Genomic DNA, 4,868 nt, shown 5'->3' with positions numbered 1-4,868 from the left:
ACCTATTTTAGATGTTTGCTTATCTTTTCGCATACTAATAAATTCAATATAAAAGGATACATTTAAAATTTATGAATAAAACTCAACAAAGTAAAAATCTAAAAAATATTACAGCGATATAAAAAAATATAAAAGCTCTTATTTATAATTAAAATAAATATATATTATATTATTTTTAGAGAAACAACTGAATGAAATAGCTCATAATAGAATTTTGAAAAATTTGTTAGAGAAAATATGATTGATTAAGCATTAAAATAAAATATTTTATGTCATACTGTATTATTTTAAAATTTAAAAATTAACTAATATTAAATTAAATTAATTAAATATTATATTAAAATATTTGTTGTAATATAATACTATTTATGGTTTTTCAAAATTTGAATTTTAAAATTATTATTTACAAAAATCTAAAGATGAGAATTTAAAAAAATAAAGGGCCTAAAATAATTGCTTCATTGACTTTACCTATTGTTCTTATTTATAATGGTAAAAATATGGATAATATTTTAAATTAAAAAAATTATATGTAATTTAATAATTTATCTGAATTCATTTAAATAATTATTTTAAAATTTAATTTTATAAATTACTTACATTTAAAATCTTATTAATTATAAAATAAACTGATATTTAAATATTTTAAAAAAAATAATAACTTTTATTTAAACTTCTATTTAAATTAATCATAATTAAAAAAAATATTTATCACTAAATCAAAGATTTAATATTTCTCAAATCCCTAAAATGCACATTAATAAATCATAGATATTTTTACAAAATTTCTCAAAATTTGTAAACATAGCTAATTCAATAAATAAATAAATCAATCAAATCTTTCAGTTGAAAAAATAAAATAAAAAACAATAATAAATAATGAAAATATAAAAATATAAAAATATATAAAGATGAAAATATATAAAGATAAAAAAAATTAAAAATTTTAAAAAAATATATTTACAAAAATTTAGAAAGGGTCGGGCCAGTAGGGGGACGATCGGAGGGAGGAGGGGGAGAGGGAGAGGGGATGGTCGGGAGGGAGAGGGAGGGGAGGGGATGGGCCTAGGGCGGAAAGGGGGCAAGGAGGGCGTTGTGGTGAAGGGGAGGGGGGCAGGGAAATCGTCGGGTGGGAATTAGCGGTGCGGGTCTGCTGACCCCACGGCCATGGGGCGCCCGCCCGCCCTTGTCGCTCCGCCCCTACATCCAACTACTCTGAATATATAAAAACTAATAAACATATATATAGAGAGAGAGAGTGTGTGTGTGTGTGAGAGAGAGAGTGAGAGACAGTGAGAGAGTGAGAAGAGAGAGAGGGTGTTACGGATCCAACTATTTCTTTGAAACATATATATATATAGGATTAATTTCTTGAATAATCACTGAACTTTACTTCATTTTCAAAATGATCATTCAAGTTCAATTTGAATCAAAACGGCCATTGATTTTCAATTTGTTTTCACTAGTGGGTCATTTGGTTGTCTCTCGCCCTTCTTTTCTGACGTGGCAACTAGACAAATTGACTCAATTGACTCAATATAAGCCTAGTGCAGGATTATATAACTATAGATTGGAACTATTGAGTCAATTTCTCCAGCTACCACGTCAGAAAGAAGGGCAAGAGACAATCAAATGACCCACCTAGGAAAACAAATTGAAAATCAATGGTCGTTTTGATTCAAATTGAATTTGAATGATCATTTTGAAAATAAAGTAAAGTTCAGTGATTATTCAAGAAATTAATCCTATATATATATATATATATATATATACATATAGATATATAACATTGGTTGGGGCCAAGGGGGTGCTTGAGCATCCCCTTGACCCCCCCTCCCTTCCACCCCTAAGGACAACAATTGTAGTGGCCTTCGGCTTATAAATTGGAACAGAATTACTACATACAAATCTGATGAGAGTTGGCAATTAGAAACTTAAAGTATGTCAGAACAGATTTAATGACAAAAAATGTTTTAAGATTTCTCAATTCTGAAAACGTTTTGTGGATTGATATCTTGAAAAGCAAGTAAGGTGAGGTTCATCCTTGGTATTTTAAAATTCCTCCTAAGTGCTCCTAGTTTTTTCGGTTTTTCTGCAAGAATATGGATTTCATCAAACCCAATCTCTGGATCAAAAATGTTAATCCCAATAATATCTCTGTTTTACATGATCCTTGTTGTTTTGATGTGCGGATTGGTATGAAACTGAATTTCATGAATAGGTAAAAATCTCAGGTTGGTCCTTCTAAGTAGGCCAGGTTGCCCCTTTAATTCCTCTATTATAATTTGGCCGCAGGAAGTCCCTCTATTTTTTCAATCGAGCAATTTCAGTCCAGAGGTTAATAGACGTTTGTCTTGCCGTCCAAAAATGATGGCGTGGCTTTCTTTTTCATTAAAAAAGTATTAAATAACTCTAAAAAAAAGCCATGTAAGCACCCTCACTAACTAACACCCATATTAAGAATTTTGGTTCCGGATCCAAACTGAGACCAAATTCGATAAGCTTAATCCCTCATTTTCACTTCGTCCCCTCCACTCGTCCCCCTTACCTCATCCATCCACTCCTCCATTTTGGCGGTGTACACAACCATTCCTAGACCTATATTCCTTGTTGCAGTTCAACATCGCTCGAAGACAAGCTTCACCTCCGTGACTAGGAGAACGACATCCACCAAGGTGAGGTCCTTAGCAACCCTAATCCCACCTGATTGAAGGCCTTCTAAGCATCTCAAACAACTTCAACAAGAGCGAGATGAGGCTCATCATCTCAATCCAATCAGTTAGAGAAGCAAGATTTATGATTTTGGGTTTTTTTTTTTATTTGTTAATCTTGTAATTTATTTTTTTTAATGATTGAAATTTGTATTATGGATGCATTAATGTAGCTACCTGAGGGCTATATCTTCTGTTTGATGTGAATAAATCAGTCTTTGAAGAATATGAACATATTTCTATTAATTAATGCTTGCTTGTCCTCTTCACAAGGAGGTTCATGGGCAAAGAAGCTTAGTTCCTAGCTTTTACTTTGTAAATACCTTCGCAGAGGTCTCACTTCCGTTCTTCTGGTTTGACATGCTCAGAAGACCTTCAATCATGTGGAACTAGGGTTGACGAGGACCTCACTGGAGGATGTCATTCTCCCGCCCACGGAAATGAAGCTTGACTTCGAGCAATGTTGATCGGTAGAATGCACTTTGACAAGTCTAGGGAATTAGGGATTAAGGGGATGAGTGAAGGGGGCAAAGGAAATTGGGGTGGAGTACAGGGAAGAGTGGAGGAGGCAAAGGGAATTAGGATGGATTACGGGGAAGAGTGGAGGAGGCGATCAAAATGAGGGATTAAGCTTATCGGATCCGATCTCAGTTTTGATCCGGATCCGAAATTCTTAATATGGGTGTTAGTTAGTGAGAGTGCTTACATGTCTTTTTTTTAGAGTTGTTTAATACTTTTTTTAATGAAAAAAGAAAGCCACGTCATCACTTTTGGATGGCAAGACAAACGTCTGTTAACCTCTGGACTGGAATTGCTCAATTAAAAAAATAGAGGGACTTCATGCGGCCAAATTACAATAGAGGGATTAAAGGGGCAACTTGACCTACTTAGAGGTACCAACCTGAGATTTTTACCTCATGAATACGGATCTTTTCAGTTCTAATGTTCATATTGATGATTTTTGGGAGAACTCTAACTGGGATTTTAATGCTTTGATTGTTTTTATGGGTCCAAATTTAAACTCCCCTATCCCTATCAAAACTTTGGCCAAATCAATCCTGGGTTTGACTTCCAATCCATAATCAAGTCAAGATTGTAGCAGTGTACTCTTCCCTAAATTCAAATTTGGATAGCTGGGAAAATTAGAGGGGGTGGAAAAGTCTATGGAATTTAAACTCTTCTCCTAGGACCAAGTTCTTCATGTGGTTGCTGTTAGAAGAATGATAGTATTACATTGGTTGTGTGATAGAATTGTAATGGGTTTATATATAGGTATAGGGGTTGAGCCACTTTGTTCCAAATATCTGACTTGTGAGATTTCTAACTATCTTGAATTACCATTAGCAAAGTCTCTTTTCCTTTGTCTTTGTCATTGGGTAGCTTAGTGTAACATTCAAAACAGAAATGACCAAATCGATGACATTTAAAGCAATCAATCTTAGATTTATCAAACTGTTGATTTGTCCTCTTTCTTTACTCTATAGATAACCATCATCAGTATTTCTGTTACCACTTCTGTACCCTCTATCTGCTCTTCCTCTTCCTCTACTTCCACCTCTACAATATTGATAATTTATTGGTTGTAGAGGCCTTCAAAGCTTCCTCCTCAGCAGTAAAATTATAGTTCATCTTCTGCTCATGAACTAATAAAGAGCTTTGACGTTTATCAATGAAGAATGCATCCATGTCCTTTGATTCTTCAGTTGAACAGACTATATATAGTCAAATTTTGTTGTCAAATATCGCAATATCTTTCCAACAATAACAATATTGTCCATCTTCTCCCCATGAAAACGCATATTATTGGCTAACCCCAAGGTTCTTGCAAAACAGTTGTTAACAAATTCTCCATCCTTCATTTGTAGATTTTCAAAATCCCTTCTCAAAGCTTGAAGTTGTGCACGCTTCACTCTTGATGAGCCTTGATATTTTCTCTGCATTGAATCCCAAATATACTTGGAGGCTTCTTTGCAAAGAATCGTCTCTAAGATAGATTGATTAATGGCCTGAAATAAGTAATTCTTCGTCTTCAAGTCTTTCAACTTTGATGCCTCAAGTTCCTTCCATTGTGCTTCTATAGGTATCACTCCAACATCCGAGGTTGCAACTCCGAATTCAACAATATTCCAATATTCTTTTAATTTTAAGAAATTTTCC

Source organism: Dioscorea cayenensis, chromosome 7, assembly GCF_009730915.1.
Source record: "Dioscorea cayenensis subsp. rotundata cultivar TDr96_F1 chromosome 7, TDr96_F1_v2_PseudoChromosome.rev07_lg8_w22 25.fasta, whole genome shotgun sequence".
NCBI lineage: Eukaryota > Viridiplantae > Streptophyta > Magnoliopsida > Dioscoreales > Dioscoreaceae > Dioscorea > Dioscorea cayenensis.
The sequence above is the reverse complement of the archived record's forward strand: the minus strand, read 5'-3'. Positions refer to the sequence as shown.